The following is a 17,296-nucleotide window of genomic DNA, read 5'->3' as shown; positions in this document are numbered from 1 at the left end:
CTGAGCCTACCTGTCTAATTCAAAGCCAATCAAAAATCCTGTTTTACAAAAAACAGTGGATGGCACCTGAAGAATGACATCCAAGGTTGTCCTCTGGTCTCCACACGCAAGCTTACATGTGCAGGGCCACAGGACCAAACTATCCTGTAAAAGGATTTTCATCCGCTGCTGTAAGAGAGCTCAATGGGTAAAGGTTCTTGCAGGCAAGTCTGATATAACCTGTCCAATACCTGGGACCTCTATTGATGAGGTTTGGTCTGTTGTATGTATTGCCCCAGAGACAAGAAAGTGCACAGGTAGATCCAAGTGAGGCTATGTGACCTTGCCTCCAAATTATTTCTGATTGGTGAATAGAGATGACAACAGTCAACAGCTGGGCAGAAGAAACCCATGCAGGCAGGGTTTAGCATTCCAGGACTTCCAGCATCAGAGAAGAACCACAAGGGGGAAGACACCATGGGTTAGGTGAGTCGTAAAATAAAGACCATGTGGGTTGGCTACCTGTAAATAAGAGCAGTCCAAATGAAACATGGCACCTTCTATCGTGGGATTAGTAGTGGGAAATAGACAACAGCGAGAGGTGCACAATCTGCCCAGCTATTGTGCTGATTAAGGCCAATTGTACATAGAAAGGTTGTGTGCAATGTTTGTCTGAGAACTAAGTGGTCAAAGGCAGGGTAAAAACCTGAGTTGGGATTAAATAATTTCTACAACATCCACATATAAAACTCCGGCCCACCCCCACATACACAAATAATAAATATAATTTCAAAGGGGGTTGAAGCACTTGTTAGTAAACATGAGGATCCACGTTTGATCACCAGAACCCATGTGGTAGGACGATAACCAGCCCTGTCACTATCCTCTGGCCTCCATAAATGCACACTAGCACACACATATGAACACAGAATAAATTAATGCAATTATTAATTAATTAACTAATTAAAGGTTTTTCACATCATCTCTTGTTGGCCCAGACTCACTTCTGTCTTTGGTTTACATAGCTCGCTTCCCCACATCTACCTCTCCTTATCTCATGCCTATCATGCTTGCATGTGTTTCTCCTCCCTAATCTCCATGTTTAAATCTATATTAAACTCTTTATAAACTACTGTTCTGGGGACTAGACCGATGGTCCCCAGGTTAAAAGAACTTATTGTGCAATCATGAGGCCTGGAGTCCAAATTCCAGCATCCTGTACACACCCATGAGTATAGCTTCTAGGAAACAGACATTGTCTTAGGAAGAAATAATGAAAAACTGCCAGTGATTTGGAGGAAAAAAACACTTACAAATGTATGGCAAAAATGCAAAACTCTGTTCTTTTAAAATACAGCCCACAAAAGAGTTAGGACCTGGGTTATGAATGAAAGGGAAGTAAGTGAAAATCCTGGTTCCTTTCCTACCATGTAACCCAACCAAGTACCATTATTATCTCTACAAATCTGTTTCTTGCTGAGTGTGCCAAATTTATATGCTGCTTCTCAATATCAAAAGGGAAACCACTTAGCAAAGACTCCTGGAACATAGTCCATACAGAGTAATTTACTAATTATTAAATTTTGGCCAGGTGGTGGTGGCGCACACCTGTAATCCCAGCACTCTGGAAGGCAGAGGCAGGTGGATATCTGAGTTCCAGGTCAGGCTGGTCTACCGAGTGAGTTCCAGGACAGCCAAAGCTACACAGAGAAACCCTGTCTCGAAAAAACCAAATCAAAAACTTTGGAACAAATGTTAAAAAGACAAGTAGTGTTTCATGTTTATTTTTAACTGTCAGGCACAAGGCTTAGAATCCTGACTTAAAGTTGAGACTGAGATATAAAAGGAATTACAAGAAGCCATTTTGCCAAAGACAAATGCTAAGTAAAAATATCTAGTACTATGGAAATATAATTGACATAGGCACAATCATGAGTTTATTAGAATAATTTGATGGATCACCTCAAAGTTTTTATTATTACAAAGATATGGTTTCATTTTCATAAACAATAAAGGGAAAACAACACGTACAGAATGCACAGGGAATGAATGGCCAGGACTGACCTGCGCTGGAGGAAGGAGGCATCGCCGGCGGCGGGACTCAGAAGCAGATCCGTGGGCGGGCGCACAAGTCAGGGAACCATGCAGCAGCGCGGGTGGCAGGGCCGGGTGGCCGTGCAGTCGCGGCGGAGGGGGAACCGGAGGTCACGGGTTACACAATTCTGCAGCCTGAGCTGCAAGAGCAGTGCACGGGATCGAGGTCTCCAGGGTCAGCGCCATTCCCCGCCCCCCCCCCCCCCCCCGCCCGGGGGTCGCCGCCGCAAAACACCACACCTGGGCCTCTGCAGCACCGCAGCCACTCACAGGAGGAAGGCCGGAGAAGGTAGCAGGTCCGCAGGCCTCTGAGGGGCACCGCGCCACACCCCTAGCTCCTTTGTCAGCTCAGCCTCCTCCGGCTTCACGATGGCTCCGCCCCGCCCCTCGCCTCCCCCACATCCCTCTAGGGCGCCCCGCCCCCATCCTGCCTGTGACCCCCCCTGCTGGGTGAGAGCTGACACTTTCAGTAGACATAGTGCAGGGGAGCTGTTAGCACAGAGAGCAAAGAGACCCAGTCATGGTCCTTCTCCTGAGTTGGGGGTGACATAGCCTCGGTGGTAAATTGCTGGCTGGCAAAGGAGGCCTCTGTGATATCACACCTGAGACTCCATTGTTATTACAATAGTCCTTACTGTTGAAATATTCAAACTCCTCTCCCAACCAACTCCTTTCCCAAAGTTCAACACTTTCTTTCCTCCACCTTAGAGACTTGAAAGTGTTTGCAATCACTTAAACAATCAGTACTGTTTACAAAACTGACTTTGCAAACCTGAGGTATTTCCCCCAGAAAAAACAGGAGATACTCAAATAAAATCGCTCTCATTCTCCCTCCTTCATAAATTCAACTTCAATATTCCATCCCTATCCCTAAAAAGCAGCATGTTTCTCTGGACCCACAACTGAAAAGATAGAAACAGCTTAATTTCAGGAGTAACAGACAGAGTTCCTAGCTGCCTTACCAGCAGGTCATGTCCTGAAATGTAACAGTGAAGAAAAAAAAGAAAATGAAGATTTGAGCGAATGATATTTTAAAAATTGTCTCTACACAGCTGTTATTTCCACTAAGAAAAATGAAAAAACTGTATTTTTAAGGCTGAGAAAAGCATGTTCCACCACAGTTCACAAAAATTCATTCTAACCAATAGTTAGTCACAGCATATATTCTGTCCACCACTCACTTTACCACATCTTTTGTGCCAATGGACAAACAGGTCGATTCCCAGTGTTTAAAACACATTTAGTGTGGTGAGAGAGGCAACAGCTGCAGGATAAGTTCAGAGGTACATCTGAGGGAAAGCTTTGGGGGGCACAGTTAGAAAATGTCAATAAAGTCATAATATGAACTGAATGATTAGTTCTATTAGGGAGGGAAACTCCAGAGCAGCATGTGCATGGGCAGAGGATGGAGGTCAGCGTGCATTCTAGGAACTGTGAAGCATGAAGCAGAGAGTGGCATAGGCTGCAGAGTATCCAGACAGAGGAAGCTAGGGAGGCAAATGGACGACTGAGAATGAAGGTCCTGCCGGGTTTGGAGACCTGGTGAGCCTATACTCCAGAGGAGGAATCAATGAAAGAGTTAAACAGTAAAAGTAACTTTAGTAATTCACCCTGGCTGCAGCCATGAGAGAGGACAAATAAAATGGAGGACAAAGTCATTTTAAAGGAGATGTTCAAAGATATGAAAGTTCAGAACAGAGATGGTTCATCTCTATACGTATTAAAGTCATCAGATATCAGGGCTTGGGGGAAGGCTTAGTGGGTCAAGAATTTGCTACACAACTGTGAGGAACTGAGTTCAGATCTGTGGCACCCACAGAAATGCAGGGTAGGGGTGGGTGCTTGCCTATACTCCCAACTCTCATAAAGTAGAGACAGGAGCTGAACAGTCAAATTGCTAAATAAGTGAATTTCCAGAGGAGCTGAACAGTCAAATTGCTAAATAAGTGAATTCCAGAATTGGAGACAATGACTCAAGAAATCATTTTGAATCAAGTCAGTAGTATAAATATCATCTAACGTGCTAAGTTCTAATACAGTGATTACCCTACAAACTGGGGTTCACAAACTCATTCTGTTCCTAACAATTATGGCTCAATAATTTTTTAAATATTATCCATAAGCCAAAATAAATATGTAACTCTGTGATTACAATAAATGAGGCCACATAACTTAAGTATTTGTAACTTAACAGGTTGGTAATTCATCAGGCAAAAAAGTAATATATTTAAGTCAAAAACAAAACTACGAATTTTATTTACTAATGGGACATCTGTAGCCACTGGGGGATGTGCCACTTCTCTAACTTGGGACTATGGGACAATATCACTATTTTCCCACTCTACATTGGCAGGAAACGGTCAGGCACACTGCTCTACACTTAATATTCTATCATAGTGAAAGGGACAGGTTCCTCACTACCAATAGAATACAAAATAGAACTGCCTGGTTGAGTGGTAACAGCCAGATTTTTTTCCTTACTAAAATATAAAAATACATTTTCCTCTATACTGGCCATTAACTTGACAATGCTTTTATCAACCTTAAGTTCTCACCAACAACTTGACATCTAATGTTTCAGCCTCTATGGATAAACTTGGTCTCAGTCAACTATTTTATTGAGTTGCAAAGGATGCTTTTCCAAATACATATTCCTTCTGTGGTTGTTGGCTGCCATTCCTCTTTAATGAGCTATCATGGTGGAGCACACCTTTAATGTCAGCACTCTGAAGGCAGATTGTTGTAGAAGTTTTTAATCCCGACCCAGGTTTCTAACCCACCTTCCAACCTTTAGCTCCCCGATAAAAGATACACACGGCCTTTATTTTTGCAATAAGCCTTAAATGGCACAAAAGCTAAGATTAGAATCCTCTTTGGTATTAGAATCTACTTTCCTATTGATAACCCCAAATTATTACTTACTATTTTCTCTGTTTCTTCTGGGCTGCTCGTAGCTCTAATTTGCCAGCCCACGGAGCCATGTGATTATGGCTCACCTAACCTGTGGCATCTTCTCCTTCTCCCTCATGCACCTCCTTCTCCTTCTCATGGTTCTCCTTGGACCCCAAGCCGGAGAAACCTAACACCCATCTATGTCTCTTCTGCCTAACTATGGCTGTTTCTGTCTTTATTTATCATTCAGAAATAACTTGGGGGTAGGGTCGCAGGTCTACATGCAGATTCCAGGGCTTGGAAACCCGCACTTAGCATTACAATAGACAGAAAGACCAAACCTCCTTTTCTCTCAAATATGCATTGAATCCAATTACAACAATTATGAAAATTATAGTCACACGATCTTTAATAATGAAATAGCCGGGTGGTGGTGGCACCTGCCTGTAATCCCAGCATTCTGGGAGGCAGAGGCAGGCAGATTTCTGTCCTGGAACTTACTCTGTAGATCAGGCTGGCCTCGAACTCAGAAATCTGCCTGCCTCTGCCTCCCAAGTGCTGGGATTACAGGTGTGCACCACCACTGCCTGGCTTGTTTTTTTTTTTTTTTTTTTTTTTTTTTTTGGTTTTTTGGATTTGTTTTCTTCGAGACAGGGTTTCTCAGTGTAGCCCTGGCTGTCCTGGAACTCACTCTGTAGACCAGGCTGGCCTTGAACTCAGAAATCCGCCTGCCTCTGCCTCCCAGAGTGCTGGGATTACAGGTGTGTACCACCACTGTCTGGCTTGTTTTTTCTTAACAAAGCCACATCCACAGAGTGACAATGGAGACCCCCCACTGTTAGACATAGGCTAAGATGGCTGGAAGCTCCGAATTTTGATGTCCCCATTGTTGGAAGTAGCCAGGCCCATTACTGTATTTGATCAAACGTATTTTCTAACCAAGGTGATGGCACCCACATATCATCACAGCACATGGGAGCCTGAGGCAGGAGATTCTCCTGCAACTATGAATGTGAGGCCAGATTGGGCAACACAGTCAGGTGCTGTTTCCATATCCATATGCAGCCACAAGCATTCAGACATATCCAGTCCTGGGAGACATCAACATGGCACACCAGAAACAAAGGGAGGCCGTGGGTGCTCTGAAGAGGCAGCTGTAGCTGAAGAGGCAGGGCAAAAAAACAAAGAAACAGGTGCTCATTAGCCGAGAGGGGTTGTTCCCAGGGTTGACCAAAGAAGCTGAGGCCTAGGAGGCTTGAGACTGTTCCCAAATAGGAAACCAACTCCTCTGAGTAGCTCAAGATGTCTTCTGGAAAATGTGCAAATATGCCACACCAACTCCAGTGTCGTCTGTGCGACAGGACAGTACATCATTAAGGCAGACGAGAGATAAATGCCCCTTGGGGCTAGGCTCCCTGGAGGTCTCTGGCAGAGTGCCCACCTCTGGCCTTGAAAAGGGCCTCAATGTTCTCCACAGATACTGTGCTTTCTATGTTATGGGTTCTGCACTAATTCTTTATTCTTCCTATTCTTAATTCTTTATATAGCACGATCCCAGCCTACAAGCTGGTTAAATGATAAAGGAGGATTTGATGTTCCAGTAGAAGGAAAAGAGGATGTGGCGGTTACGCCTACTGCTCCCAGTCTTGAACTCAATGAACTCATGTTGAACATTAGTGAAAGAAGGTCTTGGATTGTTTCTCATCAGGGCCCCCCTTTATTACTAGCCTTAGCAAATGTAGTGACCAAAGAATATGAGATATTAGGGAATGTTATGGATAGTTTGTAGCAGGAAGAACACAGTAGGAGAAAATATAGGACTACTGATGAGCCATTGCCTTATACAGGTGCTTATGGTAAAGAAGGTAACAGATGGGTAATAGCATTGAAGGGCAGAAGGTCCTATAGTATTCTAAATTTTAGAGATAGATTAGCTTGAGCCAGACCACATTGGGGTTTTCTTTCCAGGGCAGTACAGAGGGCTCTTGTAATGAATATGTACTCATTCTTAAAGCATTTTGACTTTTGGTGGCAGAAGAAGGCTTATAGTATACAAATTGGCCTGAAAGCCCAGGTTCTCCTATTGATTATTAACACAACTTTAAGTAACCAAAAATTAGACTCGTACACCACATGTCTAAAGTTCATGACCTAAGTCTGCTTTTGACCATGGTTCACAGAGCAATAGTTCCTGTGGGCACCATGCCATGTCTACTTACTGTTCTAATTAAAATGGAAGTGTACCTTGTTTAGTAACTGTTTGAGTGCTTGTGGAGGTGTGTCAACCTCGACCTGTTCCTCAATATACTAAAAATATGCCTGACTGAAAATTAAAGTTGTAGCAGATTCAAACCGCTCTCTTGTGTGTCTGTCTGTCATTACCTCGCCACACCTGTGCCTTCCTGATTATCAAAGCCCTGGTTTTCCCATGGTCATGACTTCCCTGGCTGGGTCAGTCCATGGCACAAATACAAGTGGCTGGTCGCATAAGCTCATGATGCTGTGAGCATCATAGAGTCTGGGCCAGGAGCAGAACTCAGATCAGCTGCATGTTATCTCTTTGAGGTCAGTTGGTTTCTTCATTTGGGATTCCTGTCTGTTGCTTTACTTCCTAGTCATCATGTATACAAGGACTGCTTAATCTCTTTCCCCTTGTAACCAAGAAAATTTTATACAATCTCTGACATACAGGAATACAAAACAGGCAATTCAAACATTCCTTTGTAAGTTGGAAGCAAATTTATCTTAAAACCATTTATTTCTTTTGACAGGAAGACATAATTCTTGGCTCAATTTTTTATATGGAAGGACAAGGGCCACCTTCACCACTTTCACAACTAATTAACATTCAGATTTCATAGGTTCCCCCCTCCCTTCTTGCTCCAGCCCTGCTCACTAAGGCCCAAAGATTTATTTATTTGTTATATGTAAGTATACTGTATCTGTCTTTAGACACACCAGAAAAGGGCATCAGATCATATTACAGATGGTTATGAGCCACCATGTGGTTACTGGGATTTGAACTCAGGACCTCTGGAAGAACAAATCAGTGCTCTTAACCACTGAACCATTTCTCCAGCCCAATTTCATTATTTTTAATCCAGAATAATATGGTACAAAATGGAGGAGCTTCATGTAAGGCCAACTCTGAAGTTGCTGGATTCTGTCTTACTCTGCAGCTGTACTGGATGGTTTTCTGTGTCAACTTGACACAGGCTGGACTTATCACAGAGAAAGGAGTTTCAGATGGGGAAGTGCCCCCATGAGTTCTAGCTATGGGACATTTTCTCAATTAGTGATCAAGGGGTAGGGCTCCTTGTGGGTGGTACCATCCCTGGGCTGGTATTCTTGGGATCTATAAGAGAGCAGGCTGAGCAAGCCAGGGGAAGCAATCCAGTAAGTAACATCCCTTCATGGCCTCCCGCATCAGCTCCTGCTTCCTGACCTGCTCGAGTTCCAGTCCTGACTTCCTTGGATGATAAACAGCAATGCGGAAGTATAAGTTCAGTAAACCCTTTCCTCCCCAACTTGCTTATTGGTCATGATGTTTGTGCAGGAATAGAAACCCTGGCTAAGACACCAGCCAAGATTCATTGACTGATTTCTTTTTTGCATGAAATGCAAACCAGTAACTTAAACAAATTTAAAATGTTAAACATAACCAAAAGATTCACTAATTTGATGTGTGCTGAGGAATGATGAGAGGAAAATATGAATTCTCAATTTTCTGTTATATTGCTCTAGAGTCAGGAAACCATGCGTGTTCGGTGGAAACAACAGCTTGAGTCTGAGCAGAGGAACTCCTAACAGTGTTTGCTGGTGCTGCACAGAGTGATGGCATGCACAGTACAAAAAGAATTCAGACCCACAGCTTCTGGGAAGCTGAGAGCTGCCACACAGTTATGAGTGCTTCTGCAGACACCTGAGATTGATCATAACTTGAATTAACTTCCTTAGGCAGTGCCACAGCACGCCATCTTCAAGCACTGCATGATGCCAGCTATACACCCAGCAGCCAGCTAGGAAGAGGCAGCCTGCACAGGTTGAGTCTGGCCTTGCAGAGCGAAGGATACAGTCCAGAGGCCTCTGGCAAGAGCCTTCCGGTCTCTGCCTCTGGATTGGGAACAGCCTCGGCCATAGCACTCCATCTCTAAGCAGTGCAGGAAGCCAACTATAAAACGAAGCAGCCAGTGAAGAGGAGACAGCCAGCACAGCCTGCATCCAGAGCTGATCGGGGCCACAGAGGTACATACCCAAATACAACTACAAGAAAGTACGTCTCGGCTGTCATCTTTGCTTCTGTGACTGTGCAACAGATTGGTAGGCCGGTTTCACCAGAGTAGAGGATCACTTGGGACATACCACACCAGGACTCCATCTGCACCCAAGAACTCTGCAGCACCACAGCAATTTGTGCCAGGAGAAAGCAGCTCACCCAAGGTTGATGAGATAGGCCTACAGGCACACACACAGGAGGGGCAAGCTCCTGCCAGTGACAGCAGGCCCAGCTAAGACCAGAGATTACCAGATGGCAAAAGGCAAAGGTGGGAACGTTGCTAACAGAAATGAAGGCAATATGGCACCATCCGAACCCAATTCTCCCACAATAGCAAGTCCTGGATACCCCAACACACCAGGAAAGCAAGATTTGGATTTAAAATCACAGGTCATGAGGCTGATGGAGGGCATCATGAAGAGCTTCATGAAGGACATAAATAATTGCCTTAAAGAAATACAAGAGAACACAAACAGCGAGAAGCCCTTGAAGAACTAAGGGAAAACACAACAAAACTGGTGAAGGAATTAAACAAAGCCATCCAGGATCTAAAGAAGGAGGTAGAAACAATAATGAAATCACAAAGGGAGACAACTCGGGACATAGAAAACATAGGAAAGAAGTCAGGAGTCATGGATACAAGCATCAACAACAGAATACAAGTGATGGAAGAGAGAATCTCAGATGCAGAAGATACATAGAAATATATATCTATGTATATAACATACAAATATATGTATAATAACATATAGAAGATATGATACAATAGTCAAAAGCTCCTGACCCAAAATATTCAGGAAATCCAGGACAAAATGGGAAGACCAAACCTAAGGATTATAAGCATAGAAGAGAGTGAAGATCTCCAACTGAAAAGACCAGCAAATATCTTCAACAAAATTATAGAAGAGAACTTCCCTAACCTAAAGAAAGAGATGCCCATGAACATACAAGAAGCCTATAGAACTCTAAATATATTCAACCAGAAAGGAAATTCATCCCGTCATATAATAATTAAAACACCAAATGTACTAAACAAAGAAAGAATATTAAAAGCAGTAAGGGAAAAAGGTCAAGTAACATATAAAGGTAGACCTATCAGAATTACACCAGACTTCTCACCAGAGACTATGAAAGCCAGAAGAGCCTGGGCAGATGTCATGCAGACCCTAAGGGAACACAAATGCCAACCCAAACTGCTATATCCAGCAAATCCCTCAATTACCATAAATGGAGAAACCAAGATTTTTCATGACAAAAACAAATTTACACAGTATCTTTCAACAAATCCAGCCCTCCAAGATATACAAAGAACTCAAGAAGGTAGACTCCAGGGAGCCAAAAAAAAAACAAAAACAAAAACAAAAACAAAAACAAAAAAAAAAAAAACGCTTAAAAATGGGGTACAGAGCTAAACAAAAATTTTCACCTAAGGAATATTGAATGGCTGAGAAGCACCTAAAGAAATGTTCAACATCCTTACTGACCAGGGAAATGCAAATCAAAACAACCCTGAGATTTCACCTCACACCAGTCAGAATGGCTAAGATCAAATACTCAGGAGACAGCAGGTGCTGGTGAGGATCTGGAGAAAGCATAAAACCCTGACTAAGACATATACTCAGAGGATTCCCCAGCATGTCATAAGGAGGCATGCTCCACTGTGCTCATAGCAGTCCTATTTATAATAGCCAGAAGCTGGAAAGAACCCAGATGTCCCTTAATGGAGGAATGGATACAGAAAATGTGGTATATTTACACTATGGAATACTACTCAGCTATTAAAAACAATGAATTCATGAAATTCTTAGGCAAGTGGGTGGAACTGGAGAATGTCATCCTGAGTGAAGTGACCCAATCACAAAAGAACACACATGGTATGCATTCACTGATAAGTGGATATTAGCCCAGAAGCTCGGAATATCCAAGACACAATTCACATATCAAATGATGCCCAAGAAGAAGGAAGGAGAGGCCATTGGTTCTGGAAAGGCTCAGGGCAGCAGTGTAGGGGAATACCAGGATAGGGAAGTGGGAAGGGGTTGATTGGGGAAAAGGGGGAGGGAAGAGGACTTATGGGACTTTCGGGGAGGGGAGATCCAAGAAAGGAGAAATCATTTGATATCTAAGTAAAGAATATATCGAATTAAAAAAAAAGAATTTAAAAAGAAAGTAAAATAGAAATAGCTAGGCAAGACCTTTTTATATCACCTCTAAAGCATTGTTTTCACTCAATCTCTCTTCTGTGGGAGCTTAATATCGCTGTATACTTAAACAATTACCATTATAATCCCTTCTGTCCCTAAAAACAATTAAATCCAATTTCCTCATCTCTATCCTCTGTCTGCTTTTTGGAGGCCAGCAGCCTTTTACTGTCTGCCTCTGCCTTCCTCCAAACAGCCTATCTTTGCACAGCAAGGAATACCAGCACCCATGAGCAGCTCTTTCTAATCCTTCCAAACTGTAGGAAGAATTGAAGAATTCCCCTCATGGCTCCAGCAAAGTCTATATTCCCTTCTAGCTTTAAGAACAATTAAACCAAACTTTAGAACCCTATCCTTTGATTGCCTGTTTGTAAGAAGCAGGCAGCTTTAGCTTTACTATCTCTGCCTCAGAGCAATCATCCAGTCTCATGTCACAGCAGGGGACCCAGGGGAGCTGAGCCTGTCCCTGTGTTCCTTTGTCTCAGTTTCCAGTAAGCTGGAGCCACCACTTCACTCCTCTTGCTGAGAAAACAATATTCCCATTTCTGAGACTTTTATCACTCTGTGTATGTGATCAATCCAAGAATTCCTAAATTAATAGTGGATTCTTGTCTTTTTATTTATTTTTTTTTAATTTTCATACAACATATTTTGATCAGGTTTTCCCCTTCCCAAATTCCTCCCAAAATGGAGTCTTGATGAGACTGACCTATACTTGAGAAGGTGAGAAGTCCTTTAGTGGGCAACTCTAGGCTTGAGACCTAGCCTAAATAACAGCAACTCAGTTCAATGCACAGGAAACAACAGAAAAAGACAGGCTGGAACTACAGTACCAACTAATATTGAAGCCTGAAACCTGAGGATGGGATCAGAAGTCTGAGACCATGTGACATACTCAAGCAGCAGCAAGTTTGAGGACAGAAAAGTGTCTTTGCTCATGAAATACCACAATTAACTTTCATGTTGTACCAAGGATTACAAATAAGACAAATGGAAGGTTCCCAGGTGTTCCTGTACCTTTAAATTGCTGTGAAAACTCATGGCCACCTCCAGTTACTGATCTTCACTTTCCTCCCCATGACGTGGTCCCAGGTTTCTGGCAATTAGAGCCAGACACACACTGAAAGCTCCAGGGCCAAGGATGGATCATTCAGTAACTTTACCTAATATTATTAACCATGCCTATTCTCAGAGCATTATCTTTTCTTTTGATGTTTGGGGCCATAGCTCTATAATCTACTGAGAGGCAAACTCAGATCATGGCCCAAATAAAAATAAAACAGTGATATTTGCTCCAGACTTACTGCTGCCCGCTGGTAACTTAAGCTTGGTAGACTGTTTAGAAGTAGGTAGGCTAATTCTTCATTATTTGACATGGGGTTAAAATGGCAATATCTCACTAATGTAAAAGTGCTGCTTTATTGTTTTTGGTAGAGGAGGAAAAGAATTAAGTTTATCTACTGGACAGAGGGCAACACTCAACTCTTTCAAAACTTATTGTAAGTGTGTGATGGACCAACTATTTTGTACTATGTTTATTTATGCGGAATAGGTTTTTTTGTTAAGTATGATTTAAGGCATGGATTTTGTAAAACACATTTTTAGCACTATTTTTCTTGTTTTGCTATTAATTGATATGGTACAGTTATAGAGGTCTTTCAGATCACAGAGTGTAAATCTCTGGGAACATTTGCAATGCCAAAACAAGCCCTTCCAATATATAAGGAAGTTAACTTCCAAGAGATGGTGTTCACCTGTGTCTTGGTGATTAATCTTTGAGCTTATGAGAATTTTACTTAACATGCCTCTTATTCAGAGGTCATGTGTCCATAGTTAAAGAAAACTATCATCATCAGACAATCTCAAGGTTAAAAAGTACATCTCTAGAGTGATGCTGAATGTTGGTGATGCAAATATCGTTCTTACCTTTAAAACGGAAGCTACTGTGAGCACAGATTCTTCACTACAGTTAATATGTAGTTCAGTATAAATCTTATCCCTCAGGGACCAGTGTGGTTTTTCTGGTACGAATCTGAATATTTGATATGAACTTTGGCCTCTTCTCGCAATTATGGATAACATATCCTGTGTGGGATAAGGACAAACTTCGGTTATTTCAGATCCAAACACCTGAAGTACAAATGTGTCTTTTAAAGTAAACCAGAGCTATGGCAATAATGGACGCATAGCTACAACTGAAAGGAATGAAGAAGACATTTCACTTTTTTTCTATTTTAGCTTTCAAATATATTTTATTCCCCATCGATTTTTCCAACTTTGAAACATCAATGTTTCTTGGAATTAATTAATCTTCAAGACTGAATCACACTTCTGTTCACCAAAGCATTTTGGTGGTCAGTGTTCTCTTACTTTTTCTTTTCTTCTACGATTATCTTTCTCAAGCATGCCATTCCAAGTTACTATTGGGATAGTTCTCTTTCACAGAACAAATTTCTCTTTTACTTCCTGTCTGTTATGGCCTCTATTATGAATCCTAATATCTGTGATTTTAAGAAAGCTTTCTTTATGCACTATAGTACTGAGAGTTTTATTTCCTTCATCTGTGACTTGTTATTTTCCAGTGTCTACATCGAAAGATGCTGTCGCATTTAAGAACACAAGCAAATGTCAATCGTTCTCCAGTGGTTTCATTCTGTAGAAGTGATGAGCAAACACAGATTTACTCCACATTTTCTCTCATTATAATTGACTACATGAGTACAGTCATTGATGACAGTAACTTCTACTCTAATAAACCTAGGGAATGGGCAGTAATTCTCATGTGTCTAACATGATAACTTGTTAATATGCACAATAAATTCCTGGCACAGGCATAGTGCTAAAATAGATCCTGGACAGTGAAAGAATATTTCCAATGGAAATCTAGTAGCCTATTTAAAATAGACTAAGCCTTATTATGTGCCAATTTTAAAATAGACTAAGCCCAGTAGCATAAAAAGATCAATATATATCAAAGAACAATGTGTATATCTAATTAATTGATAATATCAAATAAATGTCTATAAATGTTTTAAATTATAAGATTTAGTAATCTCAGAGGCAATTATATTAAAGTACAATCTAGAGTATTATGGAGTCAAATCACTGCTGAAGATATTGACAGTTGGAAAATCAATGGGGCACTTCCAAAGATTCATTTCATTCTAAAAACTGGTGAGTTTGGGTCTTTTCTGAAATCAGTTCAAATCATGGGAATACTGTATCATTTCTCTTTTTTTCCTTTTTCTTTAAATCAGAAGACTCAAACTTCAGTGGGATTTATATCTGTTTTAAAAGGATCTTACCCTCATAAATAGGTTATCTGTACATTCATCAGTTTGATTAAATAATTTACTTAGAAGAAAGGTACCCAGAAACTATGTGAAATAGGTCAGTTGTAGAAACCCAAAATGAAACTCAGAAGTACAGAAGGCAGCATTCTGTCCAAACAAACAATGGGTGGGAATTTATTGGTTTTTTATTGGTGCAAGAGTAGTTTGAAAAGGTGCTTGTAGTGTTATATCCATATTGCCTTCTGGTTTCTCTGCATCTAATAAAGGGAAATCATTATTTGCCGTAATTGATCGCACTTAGTTCTTGCATGCCCCTCCCATTTTATAGCTTGCATGCCTTATGCTTCACCACACATACACAGAAAATAAGTGATCAGTATTATAAAATTTCTAATAATGGCATTGCTTGATAAGACATTGGATAACTTGTAGTATATGGCCCATGCTTCTGGTATACAAAGTAATTTCTGTGTTTGCCTTGAAAGCAATACATATAGGTATTAGAGTCAAACAATGAAATAGTACTAACATGTTAGTTCACCTGTGTGACTTACTGACTGAACAGCAATGGCCAACTGCAAATTATCAGCAGTATCTGCACTTCAAAACACAACTTGCCTGGCTATATTTCTATTACAGTACTTGGCTTCCTCGCTACTACCTCCTCCCCCCGAACCAAGAGCTCAAATCTGAGATCATGGTGTCTATGTCTCTCATATGGGTACATTAGGCTATATTTTAAGACTATCATAAGAGAAAAGCATGGTGGAACATGCTTTTATACCCAGATCTCAGAAGCTGAGCCAAGAGGATGGATCTTTGTAAGTTTAAGGTCAGCCTGGTCTACACAGGAAATTTCAGAACAGTCAGATCTTTTACGTAGGGAAAACCTAATTTGGTGTTGAGTGGTTGTTCTTTGTATTATACACATCTATATCAATACTCTACATATCAAAGCAAGTGACACATCCTTAAGTAATTACAGAATCTCATTTCTGGGATTTACCTCTTATATAACTTCATGATCATTGGAAAGAGGTACCAAAATTTGGAGGCTATTTCTTACAATAGGAGTTTATAACCCACAGGTGAAGTTTCCCTTTACATGGTCTATTAAATTCTTCATTGCTGTTTGTTATAATTCATAGTTTAAGTGCTAAATGACTCTAAGTTTTACGTTATGGCGTAGAATATCTACACACACCTATAATACTCTCCTAGAGAAGAGGAGCCACTGGACTTTCCGCCAGTGCACAATGGCCAGGGGTCCATGTCCTCCTACTGTGGCAGCTGCTGAGTCTATGTTCTAGTTCCTTTATGTTGCTGATGTTAGATGGAGTATTCTGGGAACATGAAGTATTTGCTCCATGTGGATGAAAAATGATGTTTCTTACCACACTGCAACCATGTCTAATCCGAAAAATTTTGGAGAGTTTTCGATTATAAATGTTACCAGGAAATCTGTGATAAAACAGGGCAAATACAGAGGGTCTCTGTCATTTTGCATGGTTACAAATCACATTTTATTTAAAACTCTTGGAGGCTAAAAGTATGTAGTTCAAAATTGTGAGAAAATATTAGCTTTAATAAACCATAGGGGTGGGATTCTTGTAAGAAATTTAAACATTGTAAGATCAGATATTCAAGTGAGATCATCATAGTCCAATTTGATATAAGAGGATGTTTTCCAGTTTTCACCTTGTGATGACCAGTATGTTATACACATTGGTCATTTGATTAACTTTGGATGTCTTTGACACATTCATGGCTGTACATATTTGTTAGGGTCCTTATAGAAACAGGAGGGAAGATGACCTTTGAATTTGGACATTTACGTGGGATTCCATCCTACTCACAGCTCCCAAGGGCTAACTAAAAAGCTAGAGACAGGCGAACCCATCTGAGCAGAAACATTCCCATGTCTCTGATGGCTCAATGCAGAAGCTATGGGAACAGTGCAATCTCAGGTTTATTATGCTGGGAGGTATTTGAAATAATGCGTATGTGGAGGAAACTGGAGACTTATGGATCTCCCATGTCAGGGTCTTTTGAATCCTATTTTTTCCTTCTCATATTTGACCCTATATAATATGAGGAATATTTATTCTCAGTTATGCTGTCCTAAAATATATTCCTTTCAGGTCAAAGGGCAGTTGGCCAATTAATAATGATTCATAAATTCAAATACTGAGAGTCAAAATAAACATTTAATACCAATACTGTAGATGTTTTGATATTTTAGTATAGTTTTCGAAAGGCAAATAGAAAATTGTACTCTATAATTTCTCTAAACCAATCATAACTAGCATCAAGAGGCCAACGGTATATTTAACCACACTAATTTTATATTGCCTTTCTTTGGTTGAAGAAACCACATTAAAAATGAGTAGAATTTCACACATTCTACACTAATTATATCAGAATTCAGTCTTGATTGCAGAACCCAGTACCCAGGATTTTTGATCATTTCACAGCATTGTTCTCATTAGTTTAATCTAAGCATATTCTGTATCAGAACTGACAAAACACTGAGTCATTGAGCTCAAATACTCATTTATATT

At 40.8% G+C, this 17,296-nt stretch overlaps 1 long non-coding RNA gene across 3 annotated transcripts in view; it reads right to left on the bottom strand.

Annotated features, from left to right (window-relative positions):
• LOC127666822 (uncharacterized) overlaps window positions 1–16,093 on the bottom strand; it is a 70,833-nt gene extending 54,740 nt beyond the window's left edge. The window contains exons 1-2 of one of the 3 annotated variants that reach the window (XR_007973722.1): window positions 2,314–2,427; window positions 2,044–2,213 (exon numbers count right to left, since the gene is read on the bottom strand). This is a non-coding gene — a long non-coding RNA (uncharacterized LOC127666822). Of the gene's footprint in view, window positions 1–2,043; window positions 2,259–2,313; window positions 2,428–15,939 lie in introns of those variants that run through there. The other 2 variants (XR_007973721.1, XR_007973723.1) reach the window with 2 other exon arrangements.
• Between the last annotated feature and the right edge of the window lie 1,203 nt (window positions 16,094–17,296).

The sequence above is a fragment of the Apodemus sylvaticus genome, chromosome 16 (genome assembly GCF_947179515.1).
Source record: "Apodemus sylvaticus chromosome 16, mApoSyl1.1, whole genome shotgun sequence".
Taxonomy (NCBI): Eukaryota; Metazoa; Chordata; class Mammalia; order Rodentia; family Muridae; genus Apodemus; species Apodemus sylvaticus.
The sequence above is the reverse complement of the archived record's forward strand: the minus strand, read 5'-3'. Positions and strand labels throughout refer to the sequence as shown.